The following is a 13,230-nucleotide window of genomic DNA, read 5'->3' on the forward strand; positions in this document are numbered from 1 at the left end:
GTTCTTATCACTTAGAAAATATTAGGCACTTTGTACAAGAAATGAGATGAAAGCTGTATATTTCTTGTTATAGATTATCATACTGTAAAGGCCAATTTAAGGCTCTATTTAAATATTGGTTATTTTTTTCCTTCTGAGGAATAAGTCAGTCTGTTTTTAATAGGGAGGAGAAAAATGTAGCTTCTCATTTTCTTCTGAGACTGCTATTTTAATGAGTCTCATCATTTTACAATAAATATTTTGCCTTTGAGAATAGTTATAAAGCATATTATTACATAGAATACTTTACACATGATAAGGAATGTTCATCTATTTTCTTGTTTGATTTTTGTCAAAATTTTGTGATGTGACCACAGATGTGAAAACTGAGTCTGAATGATGTAAACTAATTGCCACAATCTATTTAGCAGCAAGAGAGAAGTGAGTTTTGCAACCAACTCTTCTCAAAACATGATTATTAAATAATTTATAGCCAATATGTTTTAAATAATACTTTTCTTCTTTTTTTCAATGGATTTATTGGAGGACACAGGTATCATGAAAACCACCTCTAAATCTAAGCCAACTTAGGAAAGGAGAAGACTCATATCAACATTGTGATCATTGGACGTGTAGATTCGGGCAAGTCTAGCACCACTGGCCATTTGATCTATAAATGTGATGGGATTGACAAAAGAACCATTGAAAAGTTTGAGAAGGAGGCTGCTGAGATGGGAAAGGGCTTTTTCAAGTATGCCTGAAATTAAAAGTTAAACGTGACAGTAGTATCACCATTGATATCTCCCTGTTAATATTCGAGAACAGCAAGTATTATGTGACCATCATTGATGCCCCAGGACACATAGACTTTATCAAAAACATGATTACAGGCATATATCAGGCTTACTGTGTTGTCCTGATTGTTGCTGCTGCATTGGTGAATTTGAAGCAGATATCTCCAAGAATGGGCAGACCCGCGATCATGCCCTCTGGCTTATACTCTGGGTGTGAAACAACTAATTGCTGGCATTAACAAAATGAATTCTACTAAGCCATGCTATATCCAGAAGAGATACAAGAAAAATTTTAAGGAAGTCAGCACCTACATGAAGAAAATTGGCTTAACCCTGACACAGTAGCATTTGTGCCAGTTTCTGGCTGGAACAGTGACAACATGCTGGAGTCAAGTGCTAACATGCCTTGATTCAAGGAATGGAAATTCACCCATAAAGATGGCAATGCTAATGGAACCATGTTGCTTGAAGTTCTGGACTGCATCCTGCCACCAGCTTGTCCAACTGACAAGCCTCTGTGTCTGCCACTCCAGGAAGCCTACAAGATTAGTGGAGACTGGTGTTCTCAAACTTGCCACGGTGATCACCTTTGCTCCAGTCAATGTTACAATTGAAGTAATGTCTGTTGAAATGCACCATGAAACTTTGAGTGAAGCCTTCCCTGGGGACAGTGTGGGGCTTCAATGTCAAGGATGTGCCTGTCAAGAATATGTGTCGTGGCACTGTGGCTGGTGACAGCTAAAAAGATCCACTAGAGGAAGCAGCTGGCTTCACAGCTCAGGTGATTTCCTTGAACAATCCAGGCTAGATGAGTGCTGAATATGCATCTGTGCTGGGTTGTTACACAGCTCACATTTCTTGCAAGTTTGCTGAACTGAAGGAGAAGATTGATCAGCATTCTGGGAAAAAGCTAGAAGAAAGCCCCAAGTTCTTGAAATCTGGTGAAGCTGCCATCATTGACATGGTTCCTGGCAAGCCCATATGTATTGAAAGCTTTTTCTAACTATCCTCTTCTGGGCTATTTTGCTGTCAGTGACGTGAGACAGATGGTTGCTGTGGGTGTTATCAATGCAATGGACAAGAATGTGCCTAGAACTAGCTGGCAAGGTCACCAAGTCTACCCAGAAAGCTAGAAGGCTAAATGAATATTATTCCCAGTACCTGCCACCCCAGTCTTAATCAGTGGTGGGAGAACGGTCTCTGAACTGTTTGTTTTCATTGGCCATTTAAGTTTAATAGTAAAAGACTCATTAATGATAACAATGCATTGTAAAACCTTCAGAAGGAAAGGAGAATATTTAGTGAACCATTTGTTTTGTGTGTGGCAGTTTTAACTTATTAGTTTTGAAAATAAGTGCTTTTTAATGGAAACAACTTGATAAAAAATCTGTCATAGAATTTTAAGACCCATTAAAACAAAGTTTAATGAGGAAAAAATGACTTTTCTACTTTTTTTGTACTATCTTAAATAAAGATCTATTTCATTGTTCTGCTAAATTATTTATTCATGAATTTTGTCCTAAAGAAAGCTTTATTTTGTTACCTTTTTTCCACTCCATTAAATTGATAGAATTCTCAATATTTATAATTAGCCAATTAGATATATAGAAAGTAAAGTATTTTAAATGTTATGTCCTAAAGACTGTAGGATATATCATTGATGATTCTTTTTTTTTTTTTTTGCTTCAAAACCCAGAATTTTATAACTGGCATAAACATTTCCATTGCATCAAAAACAACAAAATACCTAGAAATAAACTTAACCAAGGAGGTTACCTATACTCTGAAAACTGCAAAACACTGATGAAGGAAATTGAAGATGACGCAAAGAAAGATGTCTATACAGGCCTTCTGCCCATATTTCATTGAGTTGTTTGGTTTTTGATATTCTGATTTATGAGCTGTTTATATATTTTGGATATTAACCCCTTATTGGTCATATCATTTGCAAATATTTCCTCCTGTTCAGTAGGTTGTCTTTTAATCAAACCAGTGGTTTCCTTTGTTGTGAAAAAGGTTTTAAGGTTAATTAGGTCCCATTTGTTCATTTTTGTTTTTACTTCTTTTGTCTTAGGAGACAGATACAAAAAATATCACTATGATTTATGTCAAAGAGTGTTCTGTCCTTGTTTTCTTCTAGAAGTTTCATGGTTTGAGGTCTTACATTTTGGTCTTTAATCCATTTTGAGTTTATTTTTGTATATGGTGAGAGAAAATGTTCTAATTTCATTCTTTAATGTGTATCTGTCCAGTTTTCCCAGCAACACTTACTGAAGAGACTGTCTTTTCTCTGTTGTATTTTTTCCTCCTCCTTTGTCATAGATTAATTGACCATCAATGCATAGGTTTATTTCCGGTCTCTCTGTTCTGTTACACTGGTATGTGTCTGTTTTTGTGCCAGTACCATGCTGTTTTGGTTACTGTGCCTTTGGAGTATAGTCTGAAGTAAGTGAGTGTGATACCTCCTGCTTCTCAAGATTGCTTTGGCAATTTGAGATCTTTTGCGGTTTCATATAAATTTTAGGATTATTTTTTTGGTTCTGTGAAAAATGTCATGGGTATTTTGATAGGGATTGAATTAAATCTCTAGATTGTTTTGTGTAGTATGGCCATTTTAACAATACTAATTCTTCCAATCCATGAATATAGGATATCTTTCTATTTCTCTGTATTATCTTCAGTTTTCTTTATCAATATTTCATAGTTTTCAGAGTATAGGCCTTTTACTTCCTTTGTTAAATTTATTCCTCAGTATTTTATTCTTTTGAATAGGATTTTAAAAAAGATAGTTTTCTTGCTTTCTCTTTCTGATAGTTCATTATCAAGGTATAGAAAAGCAACAGGTTTCTGTATATTAATCTTATATCCTGAAAATTTACTGAATTCATTTATTAGTTTTAAAAGTTTTTGGTAGAGACTTTTAGGGTTTTCTATATATAGTATCATGTCATCTGCAAATAGTGACAAGTTTACTTGTTCCCTTCCAATTTGGATACCTTTTGTTTCTTTATCTTGTCTGACTGCTGTGGCTAGGACTTCCAACATTATGTTAAATGAAAGTGTCAGAAGTGAGCATCCTTGTCTCTTTCCTGACCTTAGAGAAAATTGTTCAGCTTTTCACTGTTGAGTATGATGTTAGCTGTGAGTTTGTCACAAATGGCCTTTATTATGTTGAGCTATGTTCCCTCTATACCCACTTTGTTGAGAGTTTTTAGCATGAATTGATGTTGGGTTTTGTCAAATGCTGTTTTTGCATCTATTGGATTGTCATGTGATTTTTATACTTCCTTTTGTTAATGTCCCATATCACATTGATTCATTTGTGGATATTGATCCATCCTTGCATCCCTGGAATAAATCCCACTTGATCATGGCATTTGATCATTTTAATATATTGTTGAATTTGGTCGCTAATATTTTGTTGAGGAGTTTTGCATTTATATTCATCGGAGATTTTGGCCTGTAATTTTCTCTTTTTCTACTGTCTTTATCTGGTTCTGATATTAGAGTAATAGTGGCCTCATAGAATGAATTTAGGAGTCTTCCATACTTTTCAGTTTTTTGGACTTGTTTACTCTTTTCTCTTATTATTTGATGAATATCTTTAGTGTTATGTATGGATTCCTTTCTTATTTTGGATGTGTAGCTATTATAGAGTTTTGGTTTGTGTTATATAAATATACTGTGATTGCTCATGCTTGAACACATTTTAACAACCTGACATTTTTACTCCCCTTCCCATGTACAATGGTTTTGACATCATATTTTATATCTTTTTGTTTTGTGTATCCCTTAACTATTTTTGAGGATACAGATGATTTTTACTATTTTTGTCCTTTAATATTTCTACAAGCTTTATGAGTAGATTATCAACTACCTTTGCTGTGTATTTGCCTCTACCAAGGAGGGTTTGCATTTTGTAACTTTTATACTTCCAATTGTGGTCTTTTTTTTCTGCTTGATGTTGTGCCAAAGGTCTCAAACTACTGTCATTTAAAAACACAGTTTTCTTTTTCTATTCTGCTTGAGTGATTTCCACATCTCTGTTTCCAGTTATCTGATCCATTCCTCTGTAGCATTTAATCTAATGTTCATTCCTTCAATTATTGTGTTCAGCTACCTTTGCTTCTTTTATTTTCTAACCTTTTTTAACTTCTCACTGTGTTCATCCATTCTTCTCCTGAGTTCGTTGAGCATCTTTATGATCATTACCTTGAATTCCTTATCCAATAGATTGCTTATCTCCACTTCAATTATTTCTTATTATAAGGTTTTATCTTATTCCTTTGTAATGAACATATTTCTCTGTTGGCCACATTTTGCTTAATGCTCTGTTTTTATTTCTATGCATTAGTTAGGTTGATTATGTTTCCCAATCTTGGAGAAGTAGCCTTATGTAAAAGACATCTTATGGGGCTGAGCAGCACATTCCTGTATTGCCACCAGAGTTGTATACTCTAGGGGTGCCCCCATGTGGGCTCCTTTGTTTTGTGGGGCTGACTACTGTGGGCAAAATTTTAAGCTGGGCTGACCTGTTGGTGGGTGAGGCTGTGTCTTTGGGCTGCTTGCTGTTTCTTCCATGTACTGGTAGTGGTGATGGCCTTCTGATGTGTAGGCAAGCCTCTGGCACTTTTAGACCATAAGGAGGACTCCAAAATGATGCTTTCCAGCACCAGATTCCTTGTGGTAGAATGAGTTCCTATAAATGGCTGCCACCATAGTCTATGTACCTAGGGGGAGTCCCAGTTGCCTCCTGCCTTTTTGGGAGGCATTCCATGGGAGATCAGCATGTGGATCCGACTCAGGTTTGCTTAAAATTACTGCCTCTGTAGCAGGTCTCAGAGCATGTGACATTTTGTGTGTGCCATCTAAGAACAGAGTCTCTGTTTTCTACCTCCCACTGGCTCTCCAGTATACAAGCCCCACTGGTTTTCAAGGCCAGAGTTTCTGTGGGTTCATCTTCCCAGAGCAGGACCCTTGGGCTGGGAATCTTGATGTGGGGCTCAGATCCTTCATTCCTTGTGGAGATTCTCTGTAATTGTGATTATCCTCCCACTTGTGGGTCATGTACATTGAGATATTGGTCTTGAGTATATTGCATCTCCACTCCTCTTACCCATCTCTCTGTGTTTTTTCTTTCTTTCTATATTTAGTTGTGGAAAATCTTTTCTGGTAGTATTTAGGTCATTCTCATTAATAATTTCAAACCTCCTAGAGGAAAATATAGGCAAAACATTATCTCACATACATCTCAAAAATGTTCTTCTTGGGCAGTCTACTGAAGCAATAGAAATAAAAACAAGAATAAACAAATGGGACCCAATTAAACTTACAAGCTTCTGTGCAACAAAGGAAACCATAAGTAAAACAAAACGACAACCTAAGGAATGGGAGAAAATTTTTGCAAATGGTGCAACTGACAAAGGCTTGATCTCCAGAATACGTAAGGAGCTCATATGACATAATAAGAAAAAAACAAACAAAAAATAAGAAAAAACAAAAACAAAAAAATCCAAAATGCTGCAGACACTTTGGAAGGCAATTTGGAAGTTTCTTACAAAACTAAAGATGCTCTTAGCATAAGTTTCAGAAATCATACCACTTGAGATTTACCCAAAGGAATTGAAATCTTGAAATCTTACATCCACACACAAAAAGCTACACATGTTTATAGCAACTTTATCTGTAACTGCCAAAATTTTGAAAGCAACCAAGATGTGCTTCAGCAGATGAATGGATAAATAAACTGGTACCTACAGACAATGGCGTATTATTCAGCAAAAAAGGAAATGTGCTATCAAGCCATGAAAACAGAGGTAGAATCTTAAATGCATATTACTAAGGGAAAAATACCAATGCAAAAATACTATGTGTTATATGATTCCAACTAAATGACATGCTAGAAAAGGCAAACTGGGCAGACATTGAAAGATCAGTGGTTGCAGGTTTTAGGGGAGGGAGGAATGAACTGGCAGAGCACAGAGGATTTTTAAGGCAAGAAAAGCATTCTTAGGAAAAAAACAGAAAAAAAATCAATCAAACCAAAACATGATTTTTTGAAAGAGTAAATAAAATTGAAAAACCTCTGGCCAAACTCACAAAGAAGAAAAAAGATAGAGCACAAATAAGCAAAATAAGAAAGGAAAATGGTGAAATTACAAAAAATAGCACAGAAATACAGAATATCATTCAAGAATATTATGAAAAACTATATGGGAGCAAAATGGATAACCTAGAGGAGGTGGACAATTTTCTGGAAACATATAGTCCACCAAGACTGAATCAAAAAGAAATAGACCACTTGAACAGACTGATCACTATAAATGAAGTAGAATTAGCAGTAAAAACCCTCCCTACAAACAAAAGTCCAAAATCATATGGCTTCACCAGGGAATTCTACCAAGCATGCAAAGAAAAATTCATACCAGTTCTTCTCAAACTCTTCTAAAAGATTGAAAAGTAGGGAGTACTCCCAAACTCATTCTAAGATGCCACCATCACCCTGTTACTGAAACCAAAGACACTAACAAAAATGAAAATTACAGGGCAATATCACTGATGAACATAGATGCAAAATCCTTACCAAAATATTAGCAAACAGAATCCAACAGCATATAAAAAAGATCACTCACCATGATCAAGTTGGATTCATCCTAGGAACACAAGGATGGTTCAACATATACAAATCAATCAATATGATATACCACATCAAGAGAAAGGACTAATATCACATGATCATCTCAATAGATGTAGAAAAAGCATTTCATAAAATTCAATGCCCATTCATGATAAGAACTCTTACTAAAAGGGGTATAGATGGAACATATGTCACCATAATTAAAGCTTTATGAGAAGCCTACAGCTGGCATAGTACTGAATGGTGAAAACTGAAAGCCTTCCCACTAAAATCTGGAATAAGACCAGTAAACCCACTCTCATCACTTCTATTCAACATAGTCTCAGAAGTATTAGTCACAGCACTAGGACAAGTAAAAGAAATAAAAGGGGTTGGAATTGAAAAAGAAGTGGTAAAATTGTCAGAATATGCAGATGACATGATACTGTATATAGAAAACCATAAAAACTCCACACAAAAACTACTAGAGCTGATAAAAGAATTTGGCAAGATATCATGATACAAGATTAACATACAAAATCAGTTGCATTTCTTTACACTAACTTGCAGGAACAGAAAGTGAAGAAACAATCCCTTTTAAAATTGTGTCCAAAACAATGAAATACTTAGGAATAAATCTGCCCAAGGAGGTGAAAGAATTATACACGGAGAACTACAAAATATTAACTAAGGAAATTAAAGATGACTTTAAGAGATGGAAAGATATCCCATGCTCTTGGATTGGAAGAATCAATATCATTAAAATGTCCATACTGCCCATGGCAAGCTACAGATTTAATGCAATTCCTAACAAATTACCCAGGACATTTTTCACAGGACCAGAACAAACAATCCTAAAATTTATATGGAATCATAAAAAACTAAGAATTGCACAAGCAATATGGAAGAAAAGGAATGAAGCTGGAGGAATAACCCTCCCAATTTTCAGACAATACTACAGAGCTACAGCAATCAAAACAGCATGGTATTGACACAGAAACATACATATGGATCAATGGAACAGAATAGAGAGCCCTGGAATAAACTCTCAGACCTATGGTCGATTAATCTTGGACAAAGGAGGCAAGGAAAGACAATGGAGAAAAGATAGTTTCATCGGCAAGTGGTGTTGGAAAAACTGGATAGTAGCATGTAAATCAATGAAGTAGGAACACTCCCCAACTCCATACACAAAAATAAACTCAAAATGGCTTAAAGAGTTAAAAATAAGACAAGACACAATAAATCTCCTAGAAGAAAACATAGGCAAAATATTCTCTGACATAAATCTTAGCAATGTTCTCTTCAGGTAGTCTTCCCAGGCAATAGAAGTAAGAATAAAAATAAATAAATGGGACCTAATTAAACTGATAAGCTTTTGCACAACAATGGAAACCATAAGCAAAACAAAACAACAACCTATGGAATGGGAGAATATATTTGTCAATGACGCGACTGATGAAGGCTTAATTTACAGAATATGTAAATATCTCATACAACTTACTAACAAAAAACAAACAACCCAATCCAAAAATGGGCAGAGGACCTAAATAAACATTTCTCCAATGAAGACATACAAGTGGCCAATAGGCACATGAAAAAATGCTCAATATCAGAGAAATGCAAATCAAAACTACAATGAGTTATCACCTCACAACAGTCAGAATGGCCATCATTCAAAAGTCCAAGAACAATAAATACTGAAGAGGCTGTGGAGAAGAGGAAACCTTCCTACACTGCTGGTGGGAATGCAGTTTGGTGCAGCCATTATGGAAAACAATATAGACATTCCTCAAGAAACTAAAAATAAACTTACCCTATGATCTTGCAATCCCACTTCTGTGTATACATCTGGAGGGAACTCTAATTTGAAAAGATACATGCGCCCCAATGTTCATAGCAGCACTATATTCAATCACCAAGACATGGAAACAAATGTCCATCAACAGATGATTGTTAAAGAAGTTGTGGTATATTTATAAAATGGAATACTATTCACCATAAAAATAATAAAATAATGCCAGTTGCAGCAACATGGGTGGACCTAGAAGATCATCATTCTAAGTGAAGTAAGCCAGAAAGAGGAAAAAAATACTATATAATATCACTTATATGTTGAATCTAAGAAAAAAAAAGCACACTATGAACTTATCTACAAAACAGAAACAGATTCACAGACATAGTAAACAATCTTATGGTTACTGGGGAAAGGGGATGGAAGGGATAAATTTGGGAGTTTGAGATTTACAAATACTAGCCACTATATGTAAAAATAGATATCACAGGGAACTATGTTCAATATCTTGTAATAACTTTTAATGAAAAAGAATATGAAAACCAAGATATATATGTACATGCATGACTGTGACATTGTGCTGTACACCGGAAACTGACACATTATAATGACTGTACTTCAAAAAATAAAAATAAAAACTGAAAATACACACCAAAAATTGAAAAAAATAACAAAGCGGCTGTGTCATTTTGAATTTACATCAGCAGTTAATGAGAGTTCTTGTTCCACACCCTTGCCAGCATTTGGTTGTATAAGTGTTTTTGATTATGGCTATTTTACCAGGTATATAGTGATATCTCATTGTTCTTTGTTTTTTTTATCTTTTCAGTTTCCTTAGGTAGAATTATTACAGTTTGCACATATACATTTTAATGCATGCAAATACATATATACAATATACTGCACATAATTTTTTAGTTTGCCTATATGTATACTATTCATTGTTTCTAAGAACAGATTAGCGCTTTAGCTTTTTAAGCTTATATAGTTATCAAAATAATAAAGCCAATCACAAAATAAGAATTAACAGAATGTGGTAATCCAATCATAAAGGACAATCAAATGTGCTTACACATATTCAAGAAATCAATCATCTATGTTATAAATAATAAGTAGTTCATTTGTGTCCTTTTTTTTTTTTTGGATTCAACATATAAGTGATATCATACAGCATTTTTCTTTCTCTTTCCGGCCCACTTCATTTAGAATGATGATCTTCAGGTCCATACATATTGCTGCAAATGGCATTATTTCATTCTTTTTTTTGTGGCTGAGTAGTATTTCATTATATATATACACACACACACACACACACACACACACACACACACACACACACCACATCTTCTTTATCCAGTCATCTGTCAATGGACATTTGGGTTGTTTCCATGTCTTGGCTATTGTAAATAGTGCTGTTATGAACCTTGGGGTGCATGTGCCTTTTTGAATTATATTTTCCTCGAAGTATATGCCCAGGAGTGGGATTCTTGGATCATATGGTAAGTCTATTTTTAGTTTTTAAGGAACTTCCATATTGCACTCCATAGTGGCTGCACCAATCTACACTCCCACCAACAGTGTATGTAGGAGGGTTCCCTTTTCTACACAGCCTCTACAGCATTTGTCATTTGTGGACTTTTGAATGATGGTCATTCTGACTGGTGTGAGGTGATACTTCATCGTAGTTTTGATTTGTATTTCTCTGATAATTAGTGATATTGAGCATTTTTTCATGTGCCTACTGATCATTTGTATTTCTTCATTGGAGAATTGCTTGTTGAGGTCTTCTGCCCACTTTTGGATTGGGTTTCTTGTTTTTTTGATATTAAGGTTTATGCTGTTTGTATATTTTGGAAATGAGTCCCTTGTTGATCACATCATTTGCAAATATTTTCTCCCATTCTGTAGGTTGTCTTTTCACTTTGTTGATGGTATCCTTAGCTATGTAAAAGCTTTTAAGTTTAATTAGATTCCATTTGTTTATTTTTGCTTTTATTTCCATTACTCCAGGAGCTGGTTCAAAAAATACATTGCTGTGATTTATATCCAAGAGTGTTCTGCCTATGTTTTCCTCTATGAGTTTTATAATATCTGGTCTTACATTTAGGGCTTTAATCCAGTTTGAGTTTATTTTTTTTTATGGTGTTAGAGAATGTTCTAATTTCAGTCCTTTACAGGTAGCTGTATAGTTTTCCTAGCACCACTTGTTGAAGAGACTGTCTTTTCTCTATTGTATATTCTTGCCTTCTTTGTCATAGATTAATTGACCATAAGTGCATGGGTTTATTTCTGGACTTTCTATCCTGTTCCATTGATCTACGTGTCTGTTTTTGTGTCAATACTGTAGTGTTTTTATTACTGTAGCTTTGTAGTATAGCCTGAAGTCAGGAAGTGTGATTCCCCCACCTCCATTCTTCTTTTTCAAAATTGCTTTGACTATTCAGGGTCTTTTGTCCTTCCATCCAAATTTTAACATTTTTTGTTCCAGCTCTGTGAAGAATTTCATTGGTAATTTGATAAGGACATTGTTGGTTCAATTTGCAGTTTCCTAATGACATATGATGTTGAGCATCTTTTCATATGCTTATCTGCCATCTCTATATCTTGGTTGGTGAGGTGTCTCCTTTGATCTTTTGCCCATTTTAAATTGAGTTATTCCTTTTCTTATTGTTGAAATTTAAGAATGTTTTCTATATTTTGGTGACTTTATCAGATATGTGTTTTGCAAATACATTCCCCAGTCTGTGGCTTTTTTTTTTCATTCTTTTAGCGGTATTTTCCACAACTCAGAAGTTTCTAGTTTTAATAAAATTCAGTTTATCATTTTTTTTCATAGACCATGCTTTTGGTGCTGTATATAAAAACTCACTGCAAAACAAAAGTCACCTTGATTTTTCTCCTATATTATATTCTAGAAGCTTTGTAGTTTTGCAGTTTACATTTATGATCATGATCTATTTTGAGCTAATTTTTTAATTGAAGTATAATTTGCCTCCTACACTATGTTAGTTCCAGTTGTACAACATAGTGATTCAATATTTCTATACATTAAAAATGATCACTACAATAAGTCTTATTACCATCTGTCACCTACAAAGTTATTTACTACATTCTTCATACTGTAAATTTCATCCCCACGACACATTTTTTTGTAAGTGGATATCTGTACTTCTTAATCTCCCTCACCTATTTCACTCATCCCCCACATACTCCTCTCTGGTAACCAGCTGTTTTTTCTTTGTTTCTATGAGTCCATTTCTGTTTTGTTTGTTCATTTGTTTCATTTTTTAGATTCCAAATATAAGTGAAATCATGAAGTATTTGTCTGTCTGACTTATTTCACTTAGCGTAATATCCTCTAGGTACATCCATGTTGTCATAAATGGCAAGATTTCAATCTTTTTAGTAGCTTAGTAATATTCCATTTGTGTGTATATGTGTGTGTGTGTGTATACACTTCTTCTTTATTCATTAATCCACTGAAGGGCACTTAGTTTGCTTCCATATCTTGGCTAGTGTAAATAATGTTGCAGTGAACATGAGGATGCATATATCTTTTTAAATTAGTGTTTTTGTTTTCTTTGGAAAAAACCCCAGAAGTGGAATTACTGGATTATATGGTATTTCTATTTTTAATTCTTGACAAAATGCCATACTATTTCCCATAGTGGCTATATCAATTTACACTGCCACCAACAGTGCATGAGAGTTCCCTTTTCTCCACATCCTCACCAACACTTGTTATTTGTTGTCTTTTTGATAATAGACTTTCTCAGATGTGAGGTGATTTTTCATTGTGGTTTTGATTTGCATTTCCCTTAAGATTAGTGGTGTTGATCATCTTCTAACATGTTAGCCATCTGTATGTCTTCTTTCTAAAAATGTCTATTCAGGTTCTCTGCCCATTTTAAATCTTTTTTTATGTTGAGTTGTATGAGTCCTTGGTATATTTGGATATTAACCCCCTTTTCAGTTATATCATTTATAAATATCTGCTCCCATTCAGTAGGCTTATTTTTTGTTTTGTTGATAGTTTCCTTAGCTGT

At 34.6% G+C, this 13,230-nt stretch overlaps 1 pseudogene; it reads left to right on the top strand.

The window, feature by feature from the left end:
- Positions 1-572: 572 nt before the first annotated feature.
- LOC102529381 (elongation factor 1-alpha 1 pseudogene) lies at positions 573-1,952 on the top strand (annotated as a pseudogene).
- The last annotated feature ends 11,278 nt before the right edge of the window (positions 1,953-13,230 follow it).

Source organism: Vicugna pacos, chromosome X, assembly GCF_048564905.1.
Source record: "Vicugna pacos chromosome X, VicPac4, whole genome shotgun sequence".
Classification (NCBI taxonomy): Eukaryota; Metazoa; Chordata; class Mammalia; order Artiodactyla; family Camelidae; genus Vicugna; species Vicugna pacos.